Genomic DNA, 18,553 nt, shown 5'->3' with positions numbered 1-18,553 from the left:
ATGCGGATATTCCATAACTTATTCAACCAGCCTCCCTATTGTTCGTCATTTAAATTGCTTTCTGTTCCTTTTGCTCCTTCACCTCATGGTGCAGTGAATTGGGGAATGCAGATTTTAATAACTGCATCACTGTTTTAGGAAAGCAATTTTCTGGCAAAGCACACTGAACGAAACGGTTTCATTAGTTTCAGGTTTGTTTTCACGCCTTCCATGCTCCCCTAGGTCTTTGGGCTTTGTAGTGAATTCACCATCTGGGTAAGCACTGTACCTCTTCTGCATTTCCACCCCGTCCTCCACATACTGCTCACCCTTCAACTATTTCTCCTCTGGTTATTAGGGGAGCGGGAACAACGAGAGATCACGACTGCCCCAGAAGATCCTAGTTCAAGCTCTGACCACGTCATTCGCTAGCAGAGTGCCCCTGAAAAATGTGGGAGCTTTTTAGCCCTCTGTTTCTTTATCTGCAAAATGAGGGTGATAGTGCCTTTCTGACCAGAGGATGAAGGTGAAATACAGTCATGGCCTCAGATCCGCTTTGTAACCTGAAGTTCATAAAGATGTTGGTTGTTAGTGAAGATCACTTGGCGCTTGACCTTGAAGAATAATCACAGGGCCTGGTCCAGCGGTGCCACAGCTGGCTTGCACCAGCTCTTGAGAGTTGATTCTGCCCATCTCTTCCCGACTCTGTGACCTCTGGCCCTCGTGTTGGTAGCTCGAGATCGGCCATACTGAGAGTATTTACACCATGGAAATTGACAAATGCTACAATCGAGGCTTTTTTTTTTTTTTTTTTTTTTTTTTTTTTTTTGGGAGCTGACTGTTAGACATTTACCAGCACTTCACAGCCCCAGTGCCCACTGTGCTTATTGGACATACATTGTTTTGAGTTTGAGTTTGTAGTTTTTTCATATATTATTGTCTCATCTTCCCCAGCTGGACTATAAACTCTTGAGGGCAGGCATTAGATATTTTAAGACTTTAATGATTGGGACCTTATAAAGCAGCATTTGCACAAATGAGCTCGTGACTTTAAACTACATGAAAAGATTTTACGCTAAGACTTATGCTCTGTGGGATTCATTTTGAGAGCTGACTGTTAGACATTTACCAGCACTTCACAGCCCCAGTGCCCACTGTGCTTATTGGACATACATTGTTTTGAGTTTGAGTTTGTAGTTTTTTCATATATTATTGTCTCATCTTCCCCAGCTGGACTATAAACTCTTGAGGGCAGGCATTAGATATTTTAAGACTTTAATGATTGGGACCTTATAAAGCAGCATTTGCACAAATGAGCTCGTGACTTTAAACTACATGAAAAGATTTTACGCTAAGACTTATGCTCTGTGGGATTCATAGTAGCTACGCAGGCCTGTGGCCGAGTCCTCTCTTAATGACCCCTTATAGACGGGTCTTACACAGAATTTTAGTTATTTAGCCTAAAAACTGCCCAGGGTATAATAAAGAGGCTTTATTTCCCTGTGTTTCCATCAGCGACTGTGATAATAATAGCTAGCAAGTAATAGCTAACGTTTATTGATTATTTGCTGTGTGCCAGGTACATCCTCAGGGCTTTTACAACCATTTTCTTGTTTAATCCTCACTCCAGCCATATAAAGAATACATTAATACGATCCTCATTTTATAAATGAAGAACACATGTTAACTTAGAGACGTTAAGTAACTTGGTCTTGATTGAGGAAGATCCTTCATTCATTCAGCAGACATCTAACCCCTGCCACGTGCTGAGTGCCGCCTAGCTACCAGGATGAAGAGCCAGCTCCTGCCCTCATGGAGCAGTCCTTCTAGCGAGCAAGACAGATAATAAATAAATATGCAAACAAATATTACAATGTCAGTTGTCCCCAAAGGTTCTGAAGAAAATCAGTCACGGGAAGGAGATAGAGGCTGATGGGGCAGGGCTGGGGGATGTCTGACTCTCTGCCCTTGAAACACAGCCTACCCTGTAGCCAGCCGAGCACCCTGTGTGCTGTAGCCCCTCGTCACCTTGTTGTTGGTTGGGTGATTGGGAGCAAAGCCTTCCTCCATGGGGATGATACAGGAAGGCACATGGAGAGCACACAGTGAGCTCAAATCAGGCACACGTGCGCACCGCACCCTCCAGTGTACTGATCTCCGTGCTGAGGGCTCCCAGGATGTGCTGGGCTGGTGGAGTGAGCAGGAGGGCTGAGCAGTGAATGCAGGGGGGTGGGGAAGGGGAGCTCTGTGGGGCTCAGGGGGTGGGAGAGGATACGAGGGTTTACAATCAGAGACCCACAGGGTTAGCAGCTTCTTGGAGGCCAATGTTCTCATGGCACACACAGACCGAGGAAGGCATGGAGGGCAGGATGGCTCCCCTGAGGCCACCCTTGTGTTCACCAGGGGATGAAGCCCAGTGTTCCATTCCCAGTCCTGTGCCTTGTGCAACAGCACCCTCTCCCAGATTTTGTTGTTTTTTTTTTTATTCCTGGTTGCGGAATAATGGCAAACGGGTGCAGTAAGCTAGTTTAGGGACCTGCTGAAGGGCAACCCCTAATCCCAGGCATTCAGGAGCCAGCGTGGGTTACGAGGATGGGCTACAGTACCTCCCGAAACATGCTGCTAGAAGATGGGCCCTCCTGGTGTGTAAGAGACAAAAAGTATTTTAGGCTGCCCTCCCTGTCCCCACCCCCATGCATTTTGGACAAGCCAGTGTCCAGTGTGGCTGAGCCAACCCCTATTCAGCATCTGCTCCACATTCATTTGATAAGATATTGAAAATCCCTGCCCTGGGAGATGGAGAACTGGGATCTAGGGTCCGCTCTGCTGTTATTAAGTCAGCTGGGGGAGACAGGTCTTGGTCTGGTTTCTTCCTCTGTAACAGGGGGTGCCTGGCCAAATGGTTTAATGTCTCTTTTTGCCTGACCCTTTTTCTAAGCCGGAGATTAGACAGCGTCCCACTTCCAAAGCGTTTCAGTCTTTCAGTTCCTTTCCCAGGTGGCGACCACTCCCTGGAGCACAGGGTTTGGGGAAGGATTTCAGGGCTGGTTTGTGCTCCTCCAGGGCATTTCTTGGTCTGTGGGTGCCCAGTATTTTCCTGCATGGTTCCCAGTTCTAAGCCACCTGGTATTGGCTGGTGGTTAGGTGGCCATTGCCCACACAGAACGTTCCCCACAAAGTAAAACTTGCCCACAAGTGCTTTCCTAGCAGTGGGTGCACTGCTGGCGGGCGGGGGTGTGAAGTTGGGTGTACTTTCCTCACCGTTGGTCGGTTGGGATTTCGTGTCTCAGAACCGTACTGTCCTCATCCTGGTACCGCCGGTGGCCTCCCACAGAAACTTTACAGTGATACCAGAGCAAACACGTACGCTTCAAAACTAAAATGTGACGGGGTGAGGTAGCAACAGGAAGTGGGGAAGTGAGCAGAGCAGAGCTTGTGATGTGTGCTCAGAATGCTGTTGACCTTTTTTCTCCCCCCCTTTTAAAAATCATATAGTTCGCTTAAATGGTTGAGTTAGAAGTTCTTGTTTGTTTTCAAAGGTTCAGCCTCTCGAGAGGCCTAAGGAGAGAGCACATGGCGGGGGTAAAACAAGTTTAGGGAAGATGCAAACCACCCTTTCCCCACCGCGCTTGGCAAAAGGTATGCAAATTCATGTCAGGTTGGTGTTCGCAATCAAGGCTGTTTGATCCTTTCACTCCACTTTTCTTTACTAAGGGCTGGGGAAAGTTATTTAAATTGCTCTTCTTTGAGACCTCCCTCTGTAGGACTCTTCCTGACCTTGATTGAAGACGCGGTGGGGAAAGTGGAATTCTGCCCCCTTGGTTTTTCTTTTTCTGCCTCCCCCTCAGTTTCTTATTTTCTACCAATGATTGAAGAAGGAGAGAAAGCAAATTCAGTAGTTTGTTTCTGGTATCGGGAGGGCCCCAGTCTGTTGACTTTAACAAGACCCTGTCAAGCTGTCACTGCCTAGGGTGCCTCCCGCTGGAGAGGGCACACTTCACACAGGTGGGGACAGAACAGGGGCAAATTGCTGGCTGGCCAGATGGAGAGAGCGATTGTTAGTTTAGACAAATAGCTTTTCATCTGAAGAGCAAATACAGTCCTGAGGATGGAAGCTACGGGTAGGCATTCCCTGTTTGGATATTGGAGCCCAATTAGCTCAGGTTGAATTAGCTACGTCGGGGCTTTGAGTGGGGTGCAGCCAGCAATAACGGTGCTGTGTGATAAGAGCTGTGTGTTTTTAGATGCTTCGCCTGCCTTTCCACAAATTACCCTCCTCCTAAGCTTACAAGTCTGGGAGGGAAGATAGTATAGGCTCTCAGTGATGGCTGGGTAATATTAATAATGAAATAATGAAACAGGAATGGTAAGCCACCACTTTCTTGGCACATTTTTGGATACCAGGTCATAGGTATCATCTTATTTAATGCTGAGGGAACTCCACTGTACAGATGGGCGGTGGAGGTCTGGGAACAGTAAGCTCAGTGACCCGAAATGATGAAGCAGGTGTCCTGTCCCAAAGTTCACTTGGGTCAGAGCTTGTGTCTCCCGTGTTGCCCTCTGTGTTCACTGCAATTGGTTTCTGAAATGGCTGGGTTTAGGGTGAGATCTGTGGCCTGGCCATAGAATGTCTCTTTGGGGGAATTTTGCTGATCCAGGTGACGTCCTGACCCTGACTCCACTAGCTTTGTTGATGGATAAGCTGCCTTGCCATCGATACAGGTACACCTTGCTACCCTCTGCAGCCTTGTAGATTCATGTGTCAACTGTATTTCATTGGAAATGCGCCAGGGTGAAGGTTATTCCAAAGAAAAACTGAAGTTTTTTTTTTCTTTTTTAAGGTACCCGTATCCCTAATTCTATTCAGTGTCTATGGCATTTTGGCTTTGCCGCGATCAGATTGTAGTAAGGCCTGCTCTGAGTGTCTGAGCTCAAGTCTTGCTGGAAGGGCTGTGTGGTACAGGCTCTTTTCACATGATTTTGGGCACCTTCCTACTTTCTTGTGGCTTCTCATTTCTGCTTTGTTTGTCTGTTTTTCAGTCTTGTTGGAGTAGAGGTATGGAAGGCATAGCGAGCTGGACGATCTGCTAATTCAGAGAACTTGTACACAGCGAGTGGAACGAATAGGACGTGGGGCTGAAACAGTTTTTTAAAACCCCGAGCAGGATCGCTTTCAGTGGAAACTTGGCATTCATGGGCTAGTTTGGGGAGTCCTAAGCAAATTGCTGGCGGAGTCCCCACCTTCTGAAGAGCCCAAGCCTATGGTGTCTCTGACTCTGGTGATGCCACCGAGCTGTGTAGAGGCATGCTAGGAGGAGTGGTAATAGCTGGTATTTTTGAAGTTGGTGAGACTTGAGGAAGGAAGGTAGGGCTCTCGTGGCAGTCTGGTTTTTAGTGTTTTATGAATCAAACAGGCAGAGAGGTTGGTTTGTGTGATTGGGAGCTGTATCACTTGGCTGTGGTCAGTGGAGGGTCGTGTAGGTGGGCCCTGCTCAAGTCTTTCTCATTCTTCTGCCGCTGGGGGTTGGGCACCATCCAACTGAAAGAAGAGTATAAACAGATGAAAAGTCATTCTCAACTTCCGGTCCAGCTTCATTTTAATGTTTCCCGTCCTGTTCCTTAATAAAGTTAACCTTAATAAAGTTAACTTTTTAAAAGAAAATCCATGATGAAATCAAAGCGGAATCTTTCAACATTTATTGGAGTTCAGCCCATGTTCTGTTATCTCCCAGTTGGTTTTAATACCCTACGAGCCAGACAGCTCCCCGGTGGAATCTTGCAAATTAAATGTAGCATCTTGGTCTGTTGATTGTAAAATTCTTGCGGGAAGTGTGTCCCGGAATGTGAACATGGGAACTAGGCTATTTTTTTTTTTTTTTTTTTAATTAAAAAGTGGTTCTCTATCTTTGATTATTTGTTTAAGCTCTGTAAGGAGTTCAGTGTTCAGCACTGGGGAGGGGTTGCCTCCCCAGCTCACCCATGAACAGGGAGAATATATTTGAACAGTTTAGAATTAAGAGTGCTTGTGGTTTAGAAACCCACCTTTTCTGCCATTAACCACCAGTGAATGCCAGCCTGAAACGTGTTCTTGTGCCAGAGTAAACCGCAAGGTTGTGGAAAAACGTAAAGGAAATGGGGGGTAAGTTAGTAGTAAAAGGTGAAGGCTGGTTGTGGGCTGGGGGAGGGAGAGGCTGCAGAACAGACGGAGGAGAAAGGAACGCAGTCTGTGGGGTCCTTGGCCTTAGGCAGGCTTGGACTTTGCTAGAGAGGGAAGGTTCACAGTGTGTGAACTAAACACTGATGTGCTACCTTCTGCATTTCCTTAGATTTGTATTTTCAAACCTCATAGAACAGGCAGCACGAAGGACACGGTTTACTTTTGTTGGAGTGGTTTTAGCCCCACCAGCCCATCTCTGTCAGGTTAGACTTAAGGCGTTTAGGAGACTGGTTCTCAGTTAGGGGTGGTGTTGCCCCCAGGGGACATTTGAAAATGTCCAGAAGTTCCCTGGTGGTCCCCCGTGGCCTGGGTTCAATCCCTGGTCGGGGGACCTAAGATCCCGCAAGACCCCACAGGGTGGCCAAAAGAAAAAAAAGAAAGAAAGAAAAGAAAATGTCTGGAGACATTTTTAGTTGTCACAGCTGTTTGGAGGGCAGGGAGAGTTTACTGGCAGCTAAAGAGTAGAGGCCTGGGGTGCTGCTAAACATCCCACACTGCACAGGACAGCCCGCACGACAAAGAATCATCAGCCCAAAGTGTCACTAGTGCCGAGGCTGAGAAACCTCGACCTCGGGGTGGTTGCTGTCCATTCATCCTTCAACACAGCAGTGTCTTGGCCCTGGGCTGTGGGAAGTGCACACTTCTACTGGAGTGGAACCACCAGGTCTGGAAGGCTTACTGCTCCCAAGATCTGAGAGAGTCCCGAGGAATTGGCATCTTGGCCCAGCTGTAATAATTTTGCAGCTTAGAGTCATTTTTTCCCCACACTTTTCTTCTGACACTTCTCCATCTTATCTTGCTGCTCCATGAACCTGTCCCCCAACATTAATTCTCTAACTTAGTGCGTTTTGCCCCTGCCCCATACAAAATGCTATAATTGGAATTTGTCTTTCTTTTCTATCTCTACCACCCACTTTAAAGCTGTATTGGAGGAGTCCTTGGTCCTCTTTGGGGAATCTGTTTTTCTCTACCCTAAAACAGGTTAATGAGTCTCCAAATTGCTTTTCTGCATAAGATGTGTCCCATGTGCCATTTTCTCCCTCCCCCATAGAGAATTAAAAATATGAACTATTTAATAAACTATAGACCTACCAGCAGTCAACTGTAAAACACATGCCTCTTTCAGGCCACTTTTTGACAAGTTTCAGGTAAGAATGATAGCATATTAAATTATTACACAGTTTTATGACTGTGCAGGGAAGATTTATCCTTCGATGAATAAATATTGCTGTAACCCAATTTAGAACTTGACGAATACTGATTTATGGCTTAAAATATATAAGGGTTGTTTTATGATGAAGTGGCAGTGGTGGGGGGCAGGGTTAAAGTGATGGCTGTGGCACCTTTGAGTAATATGCCATTAAAATATTGCTGCAGGCAGAGCTGCTGGAAGAATTTTCGGTGGCTGCTGGGGGTTCCTGCCACTGCTGGTGGGAATCGGGGTCCAAGTCACTTTGTGATGCACAGTCCCAGCTGATAGCACTTGGAAGCACTATTAAAAATGTGGGTGCCCCCGGGTCCCTAGCAGTCGATGCTGCAGTGCACCTTCTGAAGGATTCCACTTGCCTGCGTATGGAATTTCAGGGTAGCAGTGGTCAATGACAGTACATTTTTCAGGTAAGGAAGGCAGCTTTGAGGATGAATGCTTTCAAAACCTAATTGAGGAGGGAAGCCAGTTTCGTGTTCTGGATGTGGTGGTCGTCCTACTTTTTTTTTTCCCTCAAATCCTTACTTTTTTTTTTTTTTTTTTTAATTGAAGTATAGTTGATTTACAATGTTGTGTTAATTTCAGGTGTACAGCAAAGTGATTCAGTTATACATATATATGTATGTGTGTCTATATATATTCTTTTTCAGATTCTTTTCCCATATAGGTTATTACAAAATATTGAGTATAGTTCCCTGTGCTATACAGTAGGTGCTTGTTGTTTTTCTATTTTATATATAGTAGTGTGTATATGTTACTCCCAAATTCCTAATTATCCCTCCCCTCCCACCTTTCCCCTTTGGTAACCATAAGTTTGTTTTCTACGTCTGTGAGTCTCTTTCTGATCATCCTACTTTTGAATAAAAAAATCTGGGACAGGGCTTCCCTGGTGGCGCAGTGGTTGAGAATCTGCCTGCCAATGCAGGGGGCACGGGTTCGAGCCCTGGTCTGGGAAGATCCCACATGCTGCGGAGCAACTGGGCCCGTGAGCCACAACTACTGAGCCTGCGCGTCTCAGAGCCTGTGCTCCTCAACAAGAGAGGCCGCGATAGTGAGAGGCCCGCGCACCGCGATGAGGAGTGGCCCCGCTCGCCACAACTAGAGAAAGCCCTCGCACAGAAACGAAGACCCAACACAGCCAAAAATAAATAAATAAATAAATAAATAAAATCTGGGACATTTGAACTGACAAATATGGATGCTTAGAGGAATAGAAGAGAATTTATCATTGAGACTGACCTGTAATACCTGTTGCATGTATAGGTGCCTCATGATGGTAGAGCTAGATCAGTTACTCGTGATCTCTTCTTATTTGTTTATTGAATAATGTGTGCACAGGGTATAAAAGTTGGAGGTCACAAAGAGTCAAAAGTGGTGTATAGTAATTCTTCCTCTCCTTCTTGCCCCAGTCTCCCACTTCCCCTCTTCAGAGGTAACTACTCTTATTAGCTTTTGGGTTATCTTTTTCAAAGTTAATCTATGCATATAAATGCATATATGAACTCATAGTATTTTTGAACAACTGCTGGCGTACTATTCATGTCGTCTGTGGCTTACTTACCTTACCTAACAGTATACATGGAAAATTATCCCATATCATGACATACAGAGTGCCCTTACTGTTTTTTACAGCTACATAGCATTCCGTTTTAAGGATGAACCATAATTTATTAAAGAATCCCCTGACAGTGGATATTGAGGCTCTTTCCAGTCTTTTGTCATTACAAATCATACTGCAGTGAGTATCCTTGTATACACACCATTTTGCACATGTAGGAGTATGTCTGCAGAATAAATTCTTAGAAGTGGAATTGCTGGTAAAAGCATATATACATCAGTGGTATTGGTAGACATTGCAAGTATCCTTTCAAGGAGGTTGTAGCGATTTACACCCTCAATGAATGAGACATCCTCGCCAACACAGTGAGTTATCAAACTTTTTGATCTTTGCCAGTCTGATAGTTGAAAATTGGTATCGCAGTTTGTTTTAATTTGCATTTCTTTTATGAGTGCGGTTGAGCATTTTTTCACAAGGTTAAGATCCATTTGTATTTCCTTTTCTTGCGATTCATATTCTTTACCCATTTTTCTATCAGGTTGTTGGTCTTTCCCTATTGGTCTATTAGCTTCGGTATCTGTTTGGCCCATTTCTGTATTTGGCAGAGCTCACTCCTGTGGGCTGAGGCAGACCGTGCATTCAAATGAGGCTTTGGAGAGTTGAGGTGGATGATGAAATGGGTCCATTTTCTTGGGTGTGGCCATTGCTGCCTCTGAGGCAGCTGGAGTCCCTGAGCCTAGTGGTTTCTGATCTCACCCCGGCTGTGCTCCTTCAGAGCTGGCAGCAGTTGGACTCAGGCAGACAGTGAATGCCTGCTGGTGTGTTGAACACGTGAGGATGGATTGGTTTGGGGGATGGATGTGAATGAGACTGGGGAAGCCGAGGTTGGGAGGAGGAACAGAGCATGGGGATGGGGCACTGAGTATTTGCAGTTAGCAGATTCACAGGAAAGAAGGACGGCAGCCACACTGAAAATTTTCAAATACATTGTGTCTGGGAAGTCAGGAAAAATAGGATACACTTATTTTTTTTTTTTTTTTGTGGTATGCGGGCTTCCCTCTGCTGCGGCCTCTCCCGTTGCGGAGCACAGGCTCCGGACGCGCAGGCCCAGCGGCCATGGCTCACGGGCCCAGCCGCTCCGAGGCATGTGGGATCCTCCCAGACCAGGGCGCGAAGCCGGTTCCCCTGCATCGGCAGGCGGACGCGCAACCACTGCGCCACCAGGGAAGACCCCTGATACACTTATTTTTAAGTAGTATGTCAGTTCCATTTTCAGTACGATGCTCAATATGTTTGTTTCAACCTCAGTTGAAGTTTATCTAAATGTAAAGTGTTGGTTCTCAACCAAGAGTGAGCCCTCCCCCTCCCCACCCCCGCCCCCGCCCCCGCCCCCAGCTCCAGGGCATTTGGCAAAGCCCGGAGACATCTTTGGTTGTCACATTCACGGGGGGGAGGGAAGGAGAATGCCAGTGGCGTCTGGTGGGTAGAAGCCAGGTATGCTGCTAAACATCCTACAACGCACAGGACAGCCCCAAATGCCAAGTGTCAATACATGAAAAACCCTTATATAAAGCAATGGGATCCAGTTGTTAATCTGGGCGGGCGGGTGGGGGGGAAAGCACAACAGATCCACTATTTCCTTCAGTTTTCAGACAGTTTGGACACGCTGTAGTGTCACAATTGAACTCACTGATTTATTACAGTCAGGTGAACTTAACCTGAAAAGGTATGGAGGTTGAAGAAAAATATACTGAGAATTTTATTTGGAAACGTAACTAGCGTACTGTTTTAAAGGAAGTCTATCCTATGTTTGCTGAGTCTGGGGACCCCCTGTGGGCTTCTAGTGGGAGCAGGGACCTGTCACTGCCGCCTGCCCCTCCTTACTGCTTTTGCTCTTTGCCCTGTGCACACACTAGGTACAGACTGAGACTCCCGAAAGGAGAGGGCCAACAGTGCCCCAGCAGAGTGGCATTTTCTGGGTATCCAGGCTCTGAGCACAGTGGGAAGATGGTGCTGGGACCCCGCTGGTCTCTGCTTGAGTCTCCAGCACCCCCGTCTCCCAAGCAGGATGCCTGCTGCGGGTCGCCTTCAACCCCAGAGGTTCAGAGGAAGCAGCAGAAATACCCTTGGATTTTCCCCTTTTTTTGTTTTCAGAGAGGGAGGTGGCTGAGATCGTGGGGTGGGGAGCCAGACAACCCAGTTGAAATCTTTATTCCTCACCTATGCATAACTCTGGGCAGGCCTCAGTCTCCACCTCTGTAAAAGGGGAGTAGTATTAGCATTGTTATGAAGGTTAACTGAATTAGTATATGGAAAGTACTTAGCACAGTGCTTGTAAGTGCTAGCCATTATTATTATTCGTTTCAGCCCTAGGAAGTTCCAGCCTTCTTGCCCCTCCTCTGCAGTTCTGTGGAAACCCTTTTCCCGAGATGAGCCAGCGTTCTAGATTCCAGGGGGAGCCTGGGGGCTTCCCTGAGTCCCCATGTACGGGAGTGCCCCTCCCCGAGTCTGGGGTGGCCTCTGCTTCCCCCAGGAGGCACCAGCCCTGTATTCTCTGTCCCCAGCTCCGCCCACCCACCCTGACCTCCTCCATCTCCCCTGGGCCTGCCTCTCTGAGGTGGGTCTCCTCTTCATCCTACTCTCCTGATTCCAGTTTTCCATTTCCCACCACATCATTTGGTGTGACTGCCTTGGAAAAGCCCAAGTTGGAAGGTGAGAGGATGGTCATATCTGGGCCATGGGCCGCCCTCCCACATAGGACTTGGCTTTGGTCAGGCCTGGGCTGGTGAGCTCCCTGCCCTCAGTCCCCAAGGGGAATTTCAGCTTGGCCTCCACCACCGTCACCAGAAAGGGTTATTTATAAAATGGGGACAGCCTTTGGCCGGAACCTATAAACAGTCTACCCAAAAGTTGTTTGGGTGAAGCCAACTTTTAATTTTGTTTTCTTTTCATTCAACGTGGAGGTCCGTATTCAGATAGTTTTCATGGATCATTTAATGGCCGGGGATCACAAGGGTCTCATCCCTGGGTGGGTGGTTTAACTTGAGGGCTTCAATCAGCACCTTGTTTTAAGACATCACTAAATATACAGAAGCCTCATGGGATGCAGTGAGGGAAAGGAGCAGGTAAACCCTGTCTCCAAGGAGCTTCCATCCAATGGGAGTGGTACAGCCCCTCACATCAGGTGCTCCCAATCTGTTGGGGGAGATAGAGCCTAAGCCCTCGTGGAACCCCCAGGCTGATAGAGGAGACATAGGATGAATTCACAGTCCGATTGTTGGGTGAAGTTGTTGGTATTCTAGGCGAGCTCTCAGTCTGATGCGGGAGAGACAAAGTCTGCTAATTCAGCCCAATGGAGGAGACCTGAGTCTTGCTTTCAAGACTTTCAGTTTGATGATGTGAGACACAGACAGAACCCTCAAGGAAACGGACAGGATGGAGCAGTTCTTAACTCTATAACTTTCTTTCTTATGCATGATGGAAGTTGGGGCGATAGGAGAGACTTTGGCAGCCTGGGGAAGAAGCAGATTCAGCAGCGGCCTTTGATTTGGCTGCAGAAGCCACTTTCACCGGCCTCTGCTGGCAGAGCACCCCCCTGAAACATTGTGTGGGGCTGTGCTATCTTTAGTGGTCACCCTTCGTAATCTTTAGAGGACGTTGCTGACGTGGCTGCTTCCTGGGCTGGACCTTTCTCCCTAGAGAGCCGTGCCTTTTGCAGGGTGAGAATTTGTTTTGGGGCAGGGGAGGCAGTGGGGAGTGATTGGGAACTTCTAAAACTGGGCTGCTGTTCTTTGCCTTCTCCCGAGTCAGAGGGTGAGACTTTTAGACCCTTTGAGCAATCCATCTTAGGGTCAGAAAATAAGAATATTGTAGAAAGAAATATCATTAGGCATCATGTAGTCTTCTTTTTCTAATCCAAAAATTTTTTGTTTTAAATTTGGCTTCACCGCACGGCATGTGGGATCTTAGTTCCCTGACTAGGGATCGAACCCGGGCCCCGGCAGTGAAAGTGCTGAGTCCTAACCGCTGGACCGCCAGGGAATTCCCAAGGCATCATCTAGTCTTACCTTCACATTTCACAGAGGAGAATGTGGAGGCCAGGAGAAGGGAAGTGTTTTTCTCAGTGCTGCTTAGTAGCTACACTGGGCTTATGGCCTGGTTCCTGAATCTGGTCCCCAACACAGGCATGGTAACAGTAGTTTCAGGCAAGTCCTGCTAAACCTTATGGCAGGTCAGTGATTCCCCTGCTCAGAGCCCTGTATGCTCCCATCCCGCTTGGAGTTAAAAACCAAAGGCCTTATCGTGGCTTCAGGGCCAGCCAGATCTGGCTCCCCACCCCTTGCCTCTGTAACCTGCCACTTTCTTCCTCATTCATCCCACTCTAGACTTCTGGTTGTTCCTTGAATGCACTAGGACATTCCTACCTCAGGGCCTTTGCACTTGCTGATCCTTTTGCCTGGAATATCTTCCCTTAGATATCTGTATGGCTCACTCCTTCACCTTTTTCAGAGAGTCCTTACCTGGCCATCCTAGATAAAATGCTCTCTTTCTCTGCCCTTCTCTATCCCTCTTATCCTGCTTTATCTTTTCTCCAGAGCATTTGTCACCATCTTACATGGTATATATCCATTTACTTATTAACTCTTAGTTTCCTCCCTTTACAGTATAAACACCAAAACATGGTCTGTTTTGTTTGCTGCTGTGTCCCCAGCAACCAGAACGTGCCTGGCACGTAGTAAGTGCTCAGTATCTGTTTGTTCAAGGAAAGAAAAGAAGAGTAAAGGTGGGGTGGGGGGCGAGTGAGGATGAAACACAAATTGAAATCTAGGCACTTGGTGTTAAGGATGGTTAGATTGGGTTAGTTTTCTTTCTTTCTTTCTTTTTTTAATTTTTAATTAATTAATTAATTTTTTGGGGGGTGCTGTGTTGGTTCTTCGTTGCTGCGTGCTGGCTTTCTCTAGTTGCGGTGAGCGGGGCCTGCTCTTCGTTGCGGGGCGCGGGCTTCTCATTGTGGTAGCTTCTCTTGTTGCGGAGCACGGGCTCTAGGCATGCAGGCTTCAGTAGTTGTGGCACGCAGGCTCAGTAGTTGTGGCTCGCGGGCTCTAGAGTGCAGGCTCAGTAGTTGTGGTGCACAGGCTTAGTTGCTCCGTGGCATGTGGGATCTTCCCAGACCAGGGCTCAAACCCGTGTCCCCTGCATTGGCAGGCGGATTCTTAACCACTGCACCACCAGGGAAGTCCTTGGATTAGTTTTCGATTTAGAAAAAGGGTAATATGTATTGGGGTGGCAGCGATCCATCACTTTCCAGTGGCCATCTGGACCTTTCTGTTTGGTGTGGTAGGCTGGCAGCATTTCCTGTCTGCCCCCAAGCTCCATCTACCCTGCGTGATTCTTGTACCTATAACTGCAAAAAACTAGGTTAAACTTCACTCTTCCCAGAAAAAGAGTGTTTTATGAATGTCCTGGATATGGAAAGTCTCTGTATGCTGCATTGGAGGTCTCTGGCCCTTCGCCAAGTGATGGGCTAGAGATTGCACTGGTGGAAGGAAGCTGCATCTTCTTTGGGGTATATAAATCTTACGTTTATCTGCACGACCAGACTCCCTCTTCTGAGGGACAAAGACAAGTACTAGACGATTTGAGTTGAGGATCCAGGAGAAAATTGGGTGTGGGGGGCATACACCCCGTATATGAATTTTGGTTGGACTTATGAAATTGGGACGTAGGAAGGGGAAGCTGCAAGCTCCCGGGTTCTGGTCCTGCCCCTTTTTGTGGGTGGCCTTGGTGGCTTACTTCCCCTCTCACAGCCTAGCTTCCTCATCTATAAAATGAGACTTGGACCACAACCCTGGGCAGGGGGCGGGAGGGATGTGTTTAAGGCTCCTGGGGATCCATGTGTGTGTGGTCCCCATGGTCCCTTCTAGTTACTGACATCAGCATAGACGGCTGCATTTAAGTTCACTGCTGTCTTTGGATCAAATACCAGATACTTGGTGAAACCATGGCTTCCTTGATATGCTGGAAATGAAGGTGACAGTTTTTTATGAAAAGTAAATGTTTAAAAAATTTTCTCAGTGCCGGTTACTTTAGTAAGTGTGGGGTTTTTTTTCTTTCTTCTTCTTGGTCTTAACCTGTAAGCGATTACAAGATCAAACAAGTTTCAGTTTGAGTCTCCCCTGCTTTACAGTCTGAGCCTGTATCACATTGCCTTATCACATTTACTTTCAACTAGTCTGGCTGTTCCAGGGAGGCCTTATCAGCCAACTGTTCAGGCCTCAAGGTAGGAAGACGTGGTTTTGGGCAGTTTGGAAGCTGGGTTTTCAGCATCGCTATAGACCTGGCCCCTCTCCCCACTTATCTGCAGACCCCACCCCCCGCCCCCCAACCCGACTCAGTGAGCTGTTTGTTATGCAGCGATCTGCTTGGGAAGATTGTCTGAGTTCCAGCCCCGTCCCAAACACTTGCCTCTTGCCCAGGACGAGCTACATTTGCTGGGCCCAGTGCAAAATGGAAATGGGGGGCCCCTTGTTTAAAAATTACTAAGAATTTCAAGATGGGGACAACAGAGCATTAAACCAAGCTGGGGGCCCTGTGAGCCTGTGAAGCTGGCTCTGCTCTCCCATCTTCCATTACCAGGGCCATGGAGATTTATAAAACACATTTTAAGAGTCATTATAAATTCCCTCAGAAGGAATTTGAGTTGTTTCTGTCATGCCCTGTCTGATTCAGGGCTGCTGTCCTGAGCCACTGTGTGTTTGGAAAATCATGCCAGCCCAGTGGGGAGGGTTTGGACAGTGTCCATGGGTGCTGATGGGAGGCGCAGAGAAGGATGGTTTACAAGTGGTTGCGTTGCCCAAGCAGCCCTGAGGATATCGGGGGCTCCTTTCTTGTAGGAGCACCATTTGTTTGCCTTTTAAAAAGTCTTTTGATGGATAAACAAAATGTGGTTTATCTCTACATTGGAATATTATTCAGCCATAAAAGGGTATGAAGTACTGACACATGCTACAACATGGATGAACTCTGAAAACATTATGTTAAGTGAAAGAAGCCAGACACAGAAGGCCACATACTGTATGGTTCCGTTTATGTGAAATATCCAGAATGGGCAAGTCTGTAAGATAGAAATTGGTTGCCAAGGGGAGAGGAGAAGGACTGACTGCTAATGGTTATGGTTTTTTGGGAGGATGATGAAAATATTCCGAAATGAGGTGGCAGTGATAGGAATACAACTTGGTGAATATGCTAAAAACCCCCGAATTGGTCAGTTTAAAGGGTAAATTTTATGGTTTGTGAACTATACCTCAATTTTTTAAAACTAGAAGGAAAAAAAAGGTCTTTCGAGGGCTCAGCATTTAACCCTCTACCCCTCTGCCTTTGGTGGATGTAGCTGATTCAGTGCAGGAGCGGCCGTTCTCTCCTTCCACAAACCCCATCCCTTTTCTTCCTGCCTCACCCTTGGTCACAGATAATCTTTCCAGCTTCCCTCCCACAAAGCCTGTTTTCCAGGAAAGATCTTCTGGAAGTATTCACGCTGAGCAGATAATGCGGCTGCTCTCCCGAGGCATTTGCATATTAGCTTCTAAAGGGAGAAAGCTTTTAGGTGAGAGGAACAAACGTTTAATTTTAGAATTCCAAGTAAGAGCAAGTGTGTGTGAAAGGTTATTATTTTTCACAGGGTGGAGTACTCTCGGTGGTTCTGGAGCTCCGGGGTGGCAGGTCCCCTTTCCACCCATGGATCCAGCTGACCCCAAGGCAGGGCCAGGCTGGTGGTAAATGGCAGGCTTAGAAGCATCCCTTCAGGATGATCATCTTTGCCCAGACCCATCCAGAATTCCTCTAACATTTTTCCAGAGAGGGGGGCATTTTGACTTTGGGGGGCTGCTGGGAGGAAACACCCTTCCGGTCAGGTTTCATTTCTGCTCTGTGGATGTGCTTGGTTCTTGAATCAGGTGGGCCCTTTGCCTGGCTCTTTTCTGCTCTTGTCCCTGACAATTCAGTACTACTTGTCCTTACCCAGTGCTCCTCCACCCCCCACTTCCCTCTTTACATCTCCTGCTGCCTTCCCCCACCTTCCCCTACTGTCACAGCCCCGTCCTCCAAGACCTAATGTGGTCCAAGTTCAATCTTTCTTAGAATCCCCTTTAGTCAGTGTGAAGCCCTCTTCCTTCGTATTTTCTGTGGCTCTTGGATTCCTGAGACCTTTATCTTAATCATATTTGGATCTTCAGTGCCTGATACGGTACTTGTATACAGTAAGCACTTAATAAATGCTTCTGGATTTCACTAAACCAAGACTGTGTTTGGCCCTGTGGGGAACAATGAAATCAGAGAGGGAGGTGCTGAGGAAATTATAAGCCTCAGGAATGACTTGATAAGAGACAAGAAAAGAGCATTTTTGATACGAAGGGCTGGAGATGGGGGCACCTCAGAGCCTCGCGTCATGAGCTCAGGGCATCTCAGGAGCCACCGGTGGAGGAGCTGCTTCCGTGGAGTATCCTTTCCTGAAAGATCTCTTGGATTTCAGGCTTCCATCCTTAGCCGGAAGGACCTGGACGAACAAATATTTATCGTGTCTACTGTGTGCTAGGCACTCATCTAGATTCTGCCACTTGGTTGGTGGATTTGGAGGAGCACAGGGCTTTTGAATATGCCCTGCCTGGGCTGGGAGAGTTGCTTTTCCCCGAGCCTCTTGGCTTTTCCCCAGATTCCTAGGGATGTTAAAGTCCCACATGATCGCTCATAGGAAAAACACATTGGTGCTTCTGTCTTAAACACTGCCATTCATATCCTGCCTCTGAGAGGAGGAAAGGAGTGAGAGTAAGACAGCGCTGCCCTTTCCACCCCATGCATCTGGTGGATGGATGCGGCCTTGGCTCTGTCCGTTAGGGTCCCAGCATGAGATGACTGGCACATGCAAAGGGTTTACTGGGGACACTTTAGTGAGGGGGAGGTATTTAGAGAAGTGTGGTCAGGGTTAGGGAAACCAAAGGGAGGCACCGCCGGGGTTGGCAACAGTGCGAAGCTGTTCCCTCCCCCTGGTCAGGAGGGCGGAGCTCCAGAGTTGGGGAGATGGGGCCCCTGACAATAGCCATGCTGCTGAAGGGACACAACTGCCGCCAAATTGTGGTGAAACAGAAGGAAGAGGGGAATAAATGCTTTCCCTTTGCCCACTCCAGCTGGAAGCTTAGGGAGCCCAGTTGCTGCAGTAGGTGGTCCAATAAGGGCAGAGAACTGTGTGTGCCTGTGTGTGTGTGTGTGTGTGTGTGTGTGTGTGTGTGTGTGTGTGTGTGTGGTTGAGAATACCCGCCGGCCGCCTGGGAGAGAACGGTGGGTGCCTGTGTGTGTGTGTGTGTGTGTGTGTGTGTGTGTGTGTGTGTGGTTGAGAATACCCGCCGGCCGCCTGGGCATTCCAGTGCCCTGCTGGCTCTTGCATTTCTTAGGTTAAAGAAGAAAGTATGCTGTCTGCATCAGCAGGATGGGCACTGGGTAGTTTTGACTGTAGCAAGAGTAACAGATAACATTCATTGACGGCAGGCACCCAGCATCCTAAGCATTTTCCGTGCATCCTCTACTTTAGTCTTCACAATAG

At 47.5% G+C, this 18,553-nt stretch overlaps 1 protein-coding gene across 1 annotated transcript in view; it reads left to right on the top strand.

The window, feature by feature from the left end:
- TRERF1 (transcriptional regulating factor 1) overlaps positions 1-18,553 on the top strand; it is a 309,743-nt gene that overhangs the window by 156,607 nt on the left and 134,583 nt on the right. The window lies entirely within an intron of this gene.

This window comes from Physeter macrocephalus, chromosome 18 (assembly GCF_002837175.3).
Source record: "Physeter macrocephalus isolate SW-GA chromosome 18, ASM283717v5, whole genome shotgun sequence".
NCBI lineage: Eukaryota > Metazoa > Chordata > Mammalia > Artiodactyla > Physeteridae > Physeter > Physeter macrocephalus.
Note: the sequence above shows the minus strand (reverse complement) of the source record. Positions and strands in the feature narration are given on the sequence as shown.